Source organism: Panthera tigris, chromosome D1, assembly GCF_018350195.1.
Source record: "Panthera tigris isolate Pti1 chromosome D1, P.tigris_Pti1_mat1.1, whole genome shotgun sequence".
NCBI classification, from domain to species: Eukaryota; Metazoa; Chordata; class Mammalia; order Carnivora; family Felidae; genus Panthera; species Panthera tigris.
This window is the reverse complement of record NC_056669.1, coordinates 4443436-4457651: the sequence shown is the minus strand read 5'-3', so window position 1 is coordinate 4457651 and position 14216 is coordinate 4443436. Positions and strand designations below refer to the sequence as shown.

At 39.5% G+C, this 14216-nt stretch overlaps 1 long non-coding RNA gene across 15 annotated transcripts in view; it reads right to left on the bottom strand.

Moving 5' to 3' along the window:
* LOC122231182 overlaps window positions 1-14216 on the bottom strand; it is a 251927-nt gene that overhangs the window by 37902 nt on the left and 199809 nt on the right. For 9 of the 15 annotated variants that reach the window (XR_006208358.1, XR_006208359.1, XR_006208355.1 and 6 more), the window contains 2 exons: window positions 4102-4180; window positions 3522-3602 (listed from right to left, as the gene is read on the bottom strand). The exons of 1 other annotated variant lie outside the window; for it this stretch is intronic. This is a non-coding gene — a long non-coding RNA (uncharacterized LOC122231182). Of the gene's footprint in view, window positions 1-3521; window positions 3665-4101; window positions 4181-6785; window positions 6881-14216 lie in introns of all 15 variants that reach the window. 5 more of the 15 variants (XR_006208361.1, XR_006208356.1, XR_006208357.1 and 2 more) reach the window with 5 other exon arrangements.

Sequence of the window (14216 nt, the reverse complement as noted above, 5' to 3'; positions counted from 1 at the left end):
TTTAAATATATTGAAATAAAATAAAATGAAAATGCAATCCTTTGGGTGCACTAAGCACATTTCAAGTGCCTCACAGTTACATGTGACTGATGGCTAGGACAATGGACAGCAGAGGCAAACATATTCCTCATTCACTGCCACCCACCATATCTGATAGTTTTCCCAATCTCTGAACCATGAAGCACTCTAAGAGGTAGACTTACTCAAGATTAAACCATACTTAATGCCACCATGTTGGATTCAGTGCCCTATTTTGGGGCTCCCATAGTATTCAGTGCTTAGACCTTTTAAAGTATTTACCTCATTATGCTATAATAGTGGATTTAATTTTTACTCTTCTTGACTTATTCCAAATTCTGTCTGGGCACAGACTTATGTCTTTATTTCCCAGTGGTTCCTCCAAACCTAGAATAGCACCTAGCGCACTGCATTAGGTACTCAATAACTATGTGTTGAAAGAGTAAGGAACAAATTAATGCGAAAATACTGTTACACTGGTGCAATAACACTTGGCCAAAACAGTTTCTTCTTGCGTGTCTGGTACTCAGCCTGTTAGCACTCAGTTGAGGATGGTCTTACCTATATTCAATATTGAGACTGGCAGCTAGTTGAATTTTCACTTCCCGTTGAATTTTACCAATGCTAGGGAAACTCTATTTCGAGCAGGTGCATCCAGCTCATAGAATCAGTTTGTTGTCCAGATAAAGAAACATTCTGAGTGAAAGCATGGATCAACCTCAGAGGTGTTCTTTCCTGTCATTTGAGAACAGGAGCTGTGTCTCTTCCAAATCCCGTTGGGGTTCAGGCTCAGTGGCAGAAGTAGAGGAAAGAGGTAGCGTAGTCCCTGTAAAGTGAAGATCTAAGAAGAGCACAGTGCAGAAGGCCTGGGGATCAAGCCAATATTCATCAAAGAGCAAGCTGAGAGAGGGCTGGGCTGAAGAAGAGGGACACACTCCTCCGAATCACAAAATAAGTACGCCACTGAAGAAGGAGGAGGAGAAGGAGAAGGAGAAAGGGAGAGGAGGGAAGGAAAGAAAGGAAGGAGGAAAATACAAAGCCTTCAGAAGACAGTTTTCACAGATGAGTAGTCCAAGCCAAAAGCATGAATTTTAAAGGGATGTTGAGGATCATGTGCTGAAAGTATCTGGAACAGAGGTAGATTTCTTATTCCTCTAGGGGATCACAGAGACCCCTCCTGAAATACATGGTTACACCCAAAGCCATATTAGACCTCAAGACCAAAGGACCTGAGGGACAAAAATTGATTGGCAGTGTGACTGAAATGAACAGAAGTAATAGGCCATGCATAAAAAACAGCATTAAACCTGTGCTTTAAAATCCATTTTTATAGACTTGAACAACACAGTTCATACCAAAGAGGTATCTGTGTACGGCTCACAATAATGCTTCTCCTGTGGTTGAATTTATGTCTTATCCAACCAGGGAGATAGAGGACAAGGCCTTGGAGGGAGAGGGAGGATGCTCAGGGTGACCATATTTATTGAGAGTGCAAGGGATGGCCAACTGAACGAAACACCAGATAACAGACAAAACTGGGAATTGTCTCAGGCGACCAGGACATACAATTACGGTGGATGTGTTACCACTTGCAGTCTGAACTGTGTCTCCCCAAAATGCACATATTGAAGCCTTAACCTCCAAAGTAACTGCATTTGAATGTAGGATCTTTTAAGGAGGCAGTTAAAGGTGGAATGAGGTCATAAAGGTAGGGCCCTGAGGCCTCACCAGAAGGCAACTCTGTGAACAACTGGGTGTTGGACTTCTGGCCTCCAGAACTGTGACAACATGCATTTCTATTATTTAAAGCCACCCCCTTTGTTCTGTGGCCTTCAGTCATGGCAACCTGAGATGACTAATTCCATCACCAAGTCAAATCTTCATTTCCTTGACCAGAGTCACAAACCGGGTGGAAGAGATGATAAGGCCAGTGTTGCTGGCGACTGCCTGGCATGTCCGCAGTTTAGGGGGACAGCACTGAAGTGCTTCTGGCTCTGGAGATGAGTTTCTGAATCAAGTGTTCTGTTTTTGTCCAGCTGGTCTTCTTCTTTGGAAAAAAAAAAAAAAGAAAGGAAATGAAAGTAAAGATAAGAAAAAAGCCAGGCTTAATCAGATATTCCAAGGATGAAGTCAGGGTTATTCTGTCCAAAATGTGTTCCAGAAAAAGTCAGGAATTGGAAGGCTGAGTCTAGAAGGAGCCAGGGGTAGAGCTGTGACTTTGTTCAAGCAGAGGGCCACCTATTTGGAAGTGGAAAAGGCATGTGTTTCTGTTTGGATAATGGCATTTGTAATGCCCCTCACACGTGTCATGTGTGCTGGGGGTACTAAGCACCCTATTAAGTGGAAGGCACACAAAATGAGTGAGATCTCTTCCCTTTGGTTATGCGGGATATATGTTTATGACAGAATCTCATAGAGTTATTTAAAACGATGTCTTGATATGGGCAGATGTCCATGATGGTGTTAAATGTATTTAAAAAGTAAGCCTCAGACCAGTTTGTACCCTGTCTTAAGTATGGAAGCATCTATCAAAATCTCAATATTATAAATATAAATGCATATGCATGGAAGATTTCGAGTAGCATACACATGAATCTAGTAACTGATTACATCTGGAGAGTAGACTTAGGGCTAGAAGTAAGAGGGAAGGAGAGAGTTAATTTCAGTAACTACAGATTATAGTTGGTCCAGAAGAAGTTAATGAATTTGCAGTCTAGTTACAGAAGAGATGAGTAAAAATAAGTGCAGTAAAGCACTCTAAGTGCTAAAACAGAAATATGCATAGGGTTAAGCAAGGCTATGAAGAGGGGAGTGTTCACTTTTATATGGAATGGTCAGAAATGACTTTTCCAGGGGAAGGGATGCATGAGCTAAGTTTTGAAAAAGGGGAAATTAAAAAAGGAAGCGAGGAATCTGCATTATGTGGAGAGAGAACCCGAGCTAGGAAACATCATTGAACATTTAAGAATCTACATGTGGTCCTCTAAGTCCACTCCAGCCAGCTGGATATATGGGGGGCAGTGCAGGGAGATAGGGCTGTGGATAAGATTGACGAGGGAGGTAATAATCGGCACTAAGAGTTAATAAACAATGTTGAGAGGTAAATATTGTCCTAAGAGCTTTGTCTTCATGGAGGGCAGTGAGGAAGTTGAGACAAACTTTGGGTAAAGGTTGAGTGGGCAACAACACCAAATAGTACATCAAGGATCAGTCCTAACAGGCCTGGGCAGAGTTCTCTGCTTCAACAATTATGAAGTCACTGGTTACCTCTCTTACAGTGTTTCACGAGTTGAAGAGTGACACTCATTCTGGCCAATGGTAGTAAATGACATGGCTGCCAAGCATTTGATTACCTTGGGAGCTCAGGTCTCCTGTAGCTTGAGACACAAGCTCACACAAGGTGAGATGGCCTTTGCCTCACATGTAGACTGGAAATTGCTTAGTGTCCATTATCAGCCAGTGAAGAAAATTGTCGAGAGGAAGTGATAGGGAAGGACACTGACCTTCATCTGGAACCTCCAAAAGCCCATGGTGGCTGGGTCTTCCACAGCTTCATGATGTTTAATCAGATAGGCCTGGAGAATCTGGGGCAGAGGAACCAGATGCCTCAGGGAGGCCAGAAGCAGCAGCCTGGGTCAAACAGCCACTGAATGAAATAGTTCTCTTTTGAGAGTTTTATAGATAGCTTAGAACTTCTTTCCTGTGAGATTTCTGGGGATGGACATCGAAACATATTCCCATCTGGTTCTACCCAGATCTATTGTTCCCCATAAATAACTACCTCTGCCTTAATTAACATGTCCCACTGAATGCAATTCTGCTTTAAGGTTAGAAACTGGGCTTTCATTGTTCCATACCCTTACTTAATGTACACAAAAATTCCTTGCTAAAGAGACACTGTGATGATACGAAAATATGTCAGCAGAATAAAAGTTGTCAGAAAATACCAAACAATAAACCCAAAAAAGTAGTGTTAGGCATCAGGCCCACTTGGACTCAAATGTTGGCTTTTCCACTTGGCTAGATTATAGGACTTCAAGCCTCCACTGCTCTGCCACAAATTGGGAAGAATGTGTGACCTACCTCATGAATTTTATTTGGACGTCCAGCTGAGATAGGGCATTGAAAGGCCTTAGCATACCATCATACAGAAAATAAGAACCTGTAAAAGAGCTGTGTCTCATTATTTTAAGAATCCATCACTTCATAATTTTATCTGACAAGTTTTGCTTGAAAATGGACTCAATGTAATTTATTTTCAAGTGTGTCGTTAAAGGCCATCTCAGGTTTTAATACATATTACTCATGGTAAGCCATCTGAAATCCTCTGGGCTCTTGAGACCTGCTGTTTTTTAAAAATCTGAAAATAAAGCACTGACCGTGTATAGGAATCTATTTTTTGTGACTCTGTCCTTAAAGTGTAGTGAATTAATGTATTACCTGTCTCACACCTTAAATGTATGTGAAATATCCTGTTGTAATGATTTGAGTAGTGCGTTATAGTAGAAAATGTGATTTTCGTTTTGAGGGTAGATAAGTCCAGATCTGATTCCCAGAAGCATTACTGACTACTTCTGTGGCCTCATCCAAGGTATTTTAAATTCAAGCTGAGAAACATTGAGTCATCACTATATGCCAGTGCATGTCCAATTTGATTCCTACGATACATGCTTGAAATAAGTACTATTAATCCCATTTCATGAATGAAGACTATGAGAGAGGCATTACATCAATTGTTAAACATCACAAGTAGGGAGTAGAGCTAGGATTTGAATCCAGGTCTGTGAACACTCTTTACCATTTGTACTATGCACTGTCAGTAAAGTAAGGTTAAAGAAACTCACTTTGCACAGTTATTATGAACATTAGTGTTAAATAACAAAAATTCAACCAAGTAAATCCAAAGATCTAACTGGCTTTATCGAATGGTTCATGAATCAGGCAGCATCCCACCCAGCAAAGAATAAGAAGCAACTTCCAGCTTCCAGGAAAGAAAAGGTTTTTAAGGTCAGAGAGGGAAAGGAGACTAGGAAAGTGTTAACACAGAAAGCACTGTTTGAGGCAAGGTTGCCCTCCCAAGGGGAACCCAAAGGGTCTTTCATGGGATTTCCTCCTAGTGCTGAGCAGGAAGTTCTAGGCTGGCTGGTTAAAGGTCACGTTCCCAGGGGGTTGAAACCACAGGGAAGTTGGGTGCTAAGTCTTGGTTTGCTGATGTGGGGCTCTAACATGAGTGATTCCATTTTGGGGCTGAGTTGTTTTTTTTTTAAGTTTATTTATTTTGAGAGAGAGAGAGAGAGTGAGTGAGCAAGCACAAGAGAGGGATAGAGAAAAGGGAAGGGAGAATCTGAGCCACCCAGGAGCCCTAATCTGTAGTTTTCTTTTTTACACTAGTGGTAATGCATTTCACAGAGTAAACTGTAAATGTTAACAATTTTTAAATTCTCATTTCGGAGAATCACAGTAATCGGAAATGGACCAAAAAAACAAAACAAACAACAACAACAAAAAACTAGTATGTTGGAACTCATAAAATACTCCTAGGTTTCCAAATATACCTGACAATAAATTGCATAATGTGCTCAGACTCAGTCCTGAGAATGTCCTATATACTTAAAGCATCAAACTTTTAATGAAGAAAAATAGGTCAGTGCTCTCTTCGGTATTGACAGAGAGTGAGTAGAGTCCATGTTTAAATTTCTGTCTGATGGCACATTTTACCCACTGCTCATTTTGTGTGAAATGAGGAAGAAGGAACAGTTCTCTTGGAATTTTTAATCAGCTGCATAAGGAGTTTCTGTGCATCCTCATGCCTTTCTTGTTCAAGAAAAGAAAAGTATGTTCACACTGTTTTCTTCTCTACTTTCCCTCCCCTCATACTGGACATTTTATTCTTCATGTTTTCCACCCTGTCCTTAACATTTCATCTTCGGATAAAACTTAATGAGTACTTTACATGAGAGTGAAAAACCAACACCATTTGCAAATATGTCAGATTATGCCAAATAAGATGGCAGTTTGCCATACGTTTTATTCTTTAATATTTATTATTTTTTTCAAGTTTATTTATTTATTTTGAGAGAGAGAAAGAGCACAGGTGGGGAAGGGGTAGAGAAGAAGGAGAGAGAGAATCCCGAGCAGGCTCCATGCCTTCAGCGCAGAGCCCTAAGTGGGGCTCAGACTCATGAACCCTGAGATCATGACCTGAGCCTAAATTAAGAGTCCATCAATCAACCCACTGAACCACCAGGCACCCCTGCCACACATATTTTAAATGGCACTTAACTATTAGCATTGCTGTGTTTGTTCACCTTCAGAAATTGAAAAATAGCCATAACGATAGATTTTACTTTATGCCAAAACAATTCAAAGAACTGAAAATTAGTGATCTTTTCCCCATCCCTGTCAAGTCCTCAGGTTCAATCAATACTAGATAATCCAGACTAACAGAGAGAAGATGTGGTGTTGGACAGTGACAGGTGTTTCTCCCAATCCCTCTGGGGTGGGCTTCCCCTGCCCATACATTCAAAATCCTGTCCGTGTAACCACACCCCACCATGGCCTGGGTCTCCCACAGATTTCCCAAACAGCCAAAGAAAAAGACAAGTGTTCAGTATTTCCCAAGGAGCAAAAATAAGTCCAGTCTCAGTTCATGTATAATTTTGGATTTAGTGTGCCCCAGCAATCAGAGATTGCCCCTTAACACGCCCCCAGTAGGTGAATATGCAGTTAGGACATCTGATTAGGGTTAAGCCAGAGGACGTGCTCACCATCCAAAAGTGTAGATATGTTGGAATTTTCAAAGTGTGCTTTATCTCGTACTCCCCACCTCTGCCAGAAATCAACACCCCAGCTTATTTGCAACCTATAATTAATAAATGAAATAGCCAAAGTAAGCTCTTTTTTTTTTAATTTTTTTTGAAATTTGCACATACAGGTTTTATTTTGATACAGATAGTTTTGTAAATATAAAAGGAGAATCTCAGGTAAGCACACAATTAATAGCCTCATTTTTTCTTTTTTTTTTTTTTCAATATATGAAGTTTATTGTCAAATTGGTTTCCATACAACACCCAGTGCTTTATAGTAAGCTCTTTTTTAATTCAGATTTAGATTCTGTTTTTATATATGTCTACGTATTTTGGAAAATCAGCTAAAATTTTAAGTATTTGTCTAACATATTCTAAGTTAGCATTTTCTCCCCTTCCCTCCCTGCCTTCAGTTTTTCCTCCCTTCTTCTCTTTTACTGCTTTCCCCATTCTCTTTCCTTCTATTTCTTCCTTTTTACCCTTTCTGCCTTCCTGTCTTCCTATCAGCATTTTATTATATAGTGTGGTATTTTATACTAAAAGATTATACTAGTTATTTTACACTAAATGATCAGGCAAGATCTTATCAGAGGACTCTTAATGCAGCTGACCAACTGGCCATTTAGCCTACTCAGGAAAAGCTAATCAAGGAAACCTTAAAGTGATATATTTTAATGTTTATTTATTTTTGAGAGAGAGAGAGAGAGCATGAGCGGGGAAGGGGCAGAGGGAGGCGGAGACACAGAATCTGAAGCAGGCTCCAGGCTCTGAGCTGTCAGCACAGAGCCCCATGTGGGGCTTGAACCCACGAACCATGAGATCATGACCTGAGCCAAGGTCAGACACTCACCCGACTGAGCCACCCAGGCACCCCAAAATGATATTTTTAAAATACTAGAGAAATCTTTGGTGTAGTTTGACCATATACTGAAGAAAATAAAAATATGTCATGTGTTTTTTTTCCATTCTAATGTAGATTTGTGGCCATACTTCAGAAAGCAGGACATCTTGAGATTCACGATTTTCTTCAGATTATAAGATTTTGTTAAGGAAACTAAGCAGATAAAATGACCTTGCCTACAAAGTTTGTGTGAGACAGACAGGAAGAGACTGTTATTTCCCTATTATTTTCATCATGGAGATGCTAACATTGAAATGCTGTACATAGTTTTCTCCATTGACACTGTGCTTCAAGCACTGTTCATCTCCTTTCTGCACCACTAGTCCCATAGGTGACAATATTTCAAAGTACACTCTTACATGAAAGTCAGGGCAAATGAGCTAAAGCCAGGATGCTGTTGATTTACCAAGGCTGATCTTCTTCTCCAAAAATTCAAGAGCTACTTGTCTTTGTAACTGCCAGTGTAGGGACACATCTTTCCTCACTTAGAAACACTCACGTAGTACTAGACCATTATCAGGCAGGACAGCATATGAATCTTAAGTTACCACAGATCGACATTCACTGTACAATTTTCTCTATAGTGATTTGGAGGGTCAAGTAGGAAATAAATCTTGGATTTCTCTTGATTCAAGTAAGGGCTATAAAGAGGATTCAAATGTCAGTGTTCTTTTTGCAGGTACCAATATCTTTTAATTTTTAAAATGGATACTCCATTTAAATATGAATAAATTCATAGATTTTGATCATTGGTTTGGGTTTTTTCCCCCTAGTGCTAAGCAGTTTTCAGAGGTGGTCATGTTATGATTGGCAAGGGGACAAATGTCAAGTAGAAGGATGAAACATTGACATCTCAGTAAACACAGGCTGATAGGGATGATGGGAGCCACTCCCTTTATGTTTAATGTGAAATATATAATCGTGAGCTTTAGAAGAGCCAGTGCTCAGGGAGGAGCCAAGATGGCAGAACAGCATGGAAGTTTTTTGTGTGTCTTGCGTCCATGAGATACAGGCAGACCAACACTAAACTATCCTGCACACCTAGAAAACTGGTCTGAGGATTAACACAACAATCTGCACAACCTGAACCACAGAATCCAGCAGGTATGTGGTGCAGAGAGGTGAACTTGGGGAGAGAGAAGCGCAGGGAGCCACTTTTGCAGGGATGTCTACTCTAGCCACTGTTATTCAACATAGTATTGGAAGTCTTAGCCTGTGCAGTCAGACAACACAAAGAAATAAAAGGCATCCAGATTGGTCAGGAGGAGGTCTGGCCTTCACTCTTCACAGGTGACATGATACTGTATATGGAAAACCCAAAAGATTCCACCAAAAAACTGCTAGAACTGATTCATGAATTCAGCAAAGTGGCAGGATATAAAATCAATGCACAGAAGTCATTTGTATTCCTATTTACCAACAATAAAGCAACAGTAAGTGAAATCAGGGAATCAATTGCATTTACAATTGCATCAAAATCAAAGAGGTGAAAAACTATAGAAAGCTTATGAAAGAAATTGATGAAGACATAAAAAAATGGAAAAAGATTCCATGCTCCTGGATACGAAGAACAAATATTGTTAAAAAGTCAGTATTACCCAAAACAATCTACATATTCAGTGAAATCCCATCAAAATAACACCAGCATTCTTCACAGAGCTATAACAAATAATCCTAAAATTTGTATGGAACCAGAAAAGACCTCGAATAGCCAAAAGAGTCTTTAAAAAGAAAACCAAATCAGGAGGCATCACAATCCCAGACTTCAAGCTATACTGCAAAGCTGTAATCATCAAGACAGTATGGTACATGGACAAAAACAGACACTGAGATCAGTGGAACAGAATAGAGAACCCAGAAATGGACCCACAAACATATGGCCAACTAATCTTTGACAAAGCAGGAAGGAATATCCAATGGAATAAAGACAGTCTCTTCAGCAAGTGGTGCTGGGAAAACTGGACAGCGACATGCAGAAGAATGAACCTGGACCACTTTCTTACACCATACAGAAAAATAAACTCAAAATGGATGGAAGGCCTCAATGTAAGACAGGAGGCCATCAAAATCATCAATGAGAAAGCAGGAAAAAACCTCTCTGACCTCAGCTGCAGCAATTTCTTACTCAACACGTCTCTGGAGGCAAGGGAAACAAAAGCAAAAATGAACTACTGGGACCTCATCAAAATGAAAACTTTTGCACAGTGAAGGAAACAATCAGCAAAACTAAAAGGCAACTGATGGACTGGGAGAAGATATTTGCAAATGACATATCAGATAAAAGGTTAGTATCCAAAATCTGTAAAGAACTTATGAAACTCAACACCCAAAAGACAAATAATCCAGTGAAGAAATGGGAAAAAGATATGAATAGACACTTCTCCAAAGAAGACATCCAGATGGGCAACTGACACATGAAAAATGCTCAACATCACTCATCATCAGGGAAATACAAATCAAAACCACGAGACTCCACCTTACACCTGTCAGAATGGCTAACATGAACAACTCAGGCAACAACAGATGTTGGCGAGGATGCAGAGAAAGAGGATCTCTTTTGCATTGTTGGTGGGAATGCAAGCTGGTACAGCCACTCTAGAAAACAGTATGGAAGTTTCTCAAAAAATTAAAAATAGCACTATCCTATGACCTAGCAATTGCACTACTAGGTATTTATCCAAGGGATACAGGTATGCTGTTTTGAAGGAACATATGCACCCCAATGTTTACAGCAGCACTATCAACAATAGCCAAATTATGGAAAGAGCCCAAATGTCCACTGATGGATGAATGGATAAAGAAGAAGTGGTGTATATATATGTATACAGTGGAGTATTATTGGGCAGTCAAAAAGCATGAAATCTTGCTATTTGCAACTACGTGGATGGAACTGGAGGGTATTATGCTGAGCGAAATTAGAGAAAGACAAATATCATATGACTTCACTCATATGAGGACTTTAAGAGACAAAACAGATGAACATAAGGGAAAGGAAGCAAAAATAATATAAAAACACGGGGACGAAGCATAAGAGACTCTTAAATATGGCGAACAAACAGAGGGTTACTGGAGGGGTTGTGGGAGTGGGGATGGGCTAAATGGGGAAGGGGCATTAAGGAATCTACTCCTGAAATCATTGTTGCACTACATGCTAATTTGGATGTAAATAAAAAAATACAATTGAAAAAAAAAAAGAACCAGTGCTTTCATGAAAGTGAATGATCTTTTTTCTTTGTTTCTGCTCTCTGTGATGAAGCTGAAGTTGAAAATGGTTACTCTGGAAAAGCTACCCTAAGCCTTTCTTCAGGTTGATTTTAGACAGGTAGTTAAAAGTCTTGAGTGAAAAAGAGGTGTAAAACAATATAAAATAGAAGCGGGATGTAATCTGCAAGAGTTTGACACAGTTAATCAAGTACATCCTGGCCTCTTTCACCTCGGGAAAAAAATAGAGTTTAATAGATTAAGAATAAGTTAGAAAAAAATATCTAAGTAGACTGAGACCCATTAATTGAGCAACACTTGTGTGTTTGCGGCAACCTTGATTGTAGCTGTTTGAATGTTGGCTAAGTAGCATCCAAATATTGGCATTTAAAAAATAGGCGTTATTAAATTCAGATTGCTGTAATTAACATATAATCACATAATATTTAGCAACATTCATTCATACCACTTTTAAGACTCTGTTTTATATAATTTAAGATGACATCAATTGCAAGATTCTCTATTTTATGAACGACTAAGTAAAACCGAACGTCTGCCAAATAAAATATCACACAAAGATAATTTTGCATGCTGCATGAATTATTGGCACAGACTCTTACTGCTTAGAAATTACTTTCCTCTGCTCTAAGGATCTGGGTGGTTTCCCCCAACTTTCACCATGGTGCCTACCACGTTTGAGGCAATTTTTCATGTTTCTCATCAACAGAATATATCACAGCTTCATCTACTCACAGGTGTCTTCCTTTGTTCAATCCTATAAAGCATTTTTCATTGTTTTGAAAGAAAATGTGGAATTGTGGTTATTATCCCAAGATACTGGCTTCACTCACTTCCCATGTTATTTTGAATAAGGAGAACCTTTTATATTTCTATGAAGAAATACCATGTGATCTTTTAATACATTTTAAATAAAACTCCACAGGGGTAGTTGACTATGTTCATAGCTCTAGAAATGTGAGTAGCTATGACCTAGTCCATCCTTGTAGGAAAAGAAAACAATGGCATGACTGCTTCCTGGTCCAAAAGAGCTGTAAGCATCATGGATTTTAAGATGGATCCTACGAGCATCTGGGTAGCTCAGTAGGTTAAACATCTGACTTCAGCTCAGTTCATGATCTCATGGTTTGTGAGTTTGAAACCCATATGGGGCTCTGCACTGATAGCACGGAGCCTGCTTTAGATTCTCTCCCTGCCTCTCCCCCACTCTCACTCTCGCCCTCTCAAAATAAACTTAAAAAGATGTATCCTTGTTTCAGAGATTTAAAAACCAAAAGTTATGTTTTAGAATCAATGAAAAGAGTACTTAATGAAAGTATATCTTCACATGAGAAAAATATAGCCATCTATATATAATAAGTACTCTGAGAGCTTAGATGTATGAAGGAGAAAACCATAAAAAAGTATTCCAAGCCACCAGGGAGTGCTTGAAAGCACAGTGCCCCAGAGAAAGTGAACACATTCTAGAACGCTTGCTGCAAATTCAAATCTGTAAAGATATGTCAATATAAAGGGACAGTAATCTATAGAACAAACAGACTGCTTGTACTTTGCTAAAAGTATTAGGGTGACAAATAGTAGGGTCAAGAGAGAGAAAGTGAGGAAGGCAATGTTGGCAATTGCTTGTTATCAATTACTGGAAAGTAAATATCTGGAACAAATCAAGTACAGTCCCCTGAAAAGTATAATCTAAGTCAGGTGTTAGCAGACTTTTTCTTTAAAGGCCAGGTGGTAAATATTTTAGGATTTGTTGGCCACATACATTCTCCATAATATACACTTGTTTTATTTTTGACCGCTTTCAAAAAACATAAAAACCCTTATTGGCTCAGGGCCCCACAGTGAGATGGCTGGCTAGATTTGTCTGTCTGGCCTCAGTCTGCAGACCCCAGTTTATCAGTGGTTGTCAAATTTTAGCATGGACCAGCATCATCTGGAGGGTTTTCAAAAACCGACTGCCACCCCCAGAGTTTTGGATTCAGAAGGTCTGGGATAGAAATGGAAACTTTGTATTTCTAACACATTCCTGGTTACTGCTGATGCTGCAGATCCAGGAACATACTTGGAAAATTATTGGTGTGGTGGTAACAAGTGGCTTGGGAGCAGAACTTTTAGATTCATGTCCTTACCCTTTCACTCACCACCTGTGAGAACTTGGGCAACTTACTGAACTTTATTAAAATCTCAGCTTCCTCAGCTGTAGAGAGAGCCTTCTTTTCTGGGTTTCTGTGAAGTTTATTTTTTTTATTAATTTTTGTAAACAATCCAGTATATTTAACGTACAGTGTTATATTAGTCTCAGGCATACAATATAGTGATTGAACAATTCTATAACATCACTCAGTGATCATCATAAGCGTGTTCTTAATCCCCTTCACCTATTTCACCCATCCCCCCACCTACCTCTCCTCTGGGGACCACCAGTTTGTTCTCTGTAGTTAAGAGTCTGCTTCTTGGTGTGTCTCTTTATTTCTCTCTCGATTCCCTTTGCTCAGTCGTTTAGTTTCTTAAACCCCACATACAAGTGAAATCACGTGGTATTTGTCTTCCTCTGACTGACTTATTTCACTTAGCATTATACCGTCTAGCTCCATCCATGTCATTGCAAATGGCAGGATTACATTCTTTTTTATGGCTAAGTAATAATCCATTGTATATATATATACACCACCTCTTCTTTATCCATTCATCAGTTGATGGATACTTAGGCTGCTTCCATAATTTGTCTACCCTAAATGAGGCTGTAATAAATGTCAGGTGCACATAACCCTTTGAATTAGTGTCTTTGTATTTTGGGGGTATGGGCTTCTGTGAAGTTTAAATAAGACAATATTTGTAGAGCTTTTAGCACAGTGCTTCACATAGAGTACTTGCTACATAAATGCTTGTGATTATTAATCCCATCAGGTGGAAAACCATGTTGCGGGAGCCCAACATGGAATGAAAAAAGGCGTTACAACCTTTTACTTTATATTGATTTCTTTGAGGTGAGGAAAAATATAAGTGAGAAAGTTTAAAGGAAGGACCAGAGGTGCCTGGATGACTCAGTCAGTTGAGCATCTGATTCTTGGTTTTGGCTCAGGTCATGATCTTGTGGTTCGTGAGGCTCACACAGGGCTGTGTGCTGACAGGGTGGAGGCTGCTTGAGATTCTGTCTCCCTCTCTGTGCCCTTCCCCCTCCGTCCCTCCCTCTTTCTCTCTTCCCCTCTCTCAAAAATAAATAAACATTAAAAAAAAAAAAGTCCCAACAGGAAGTAGGGATATAGGCATTT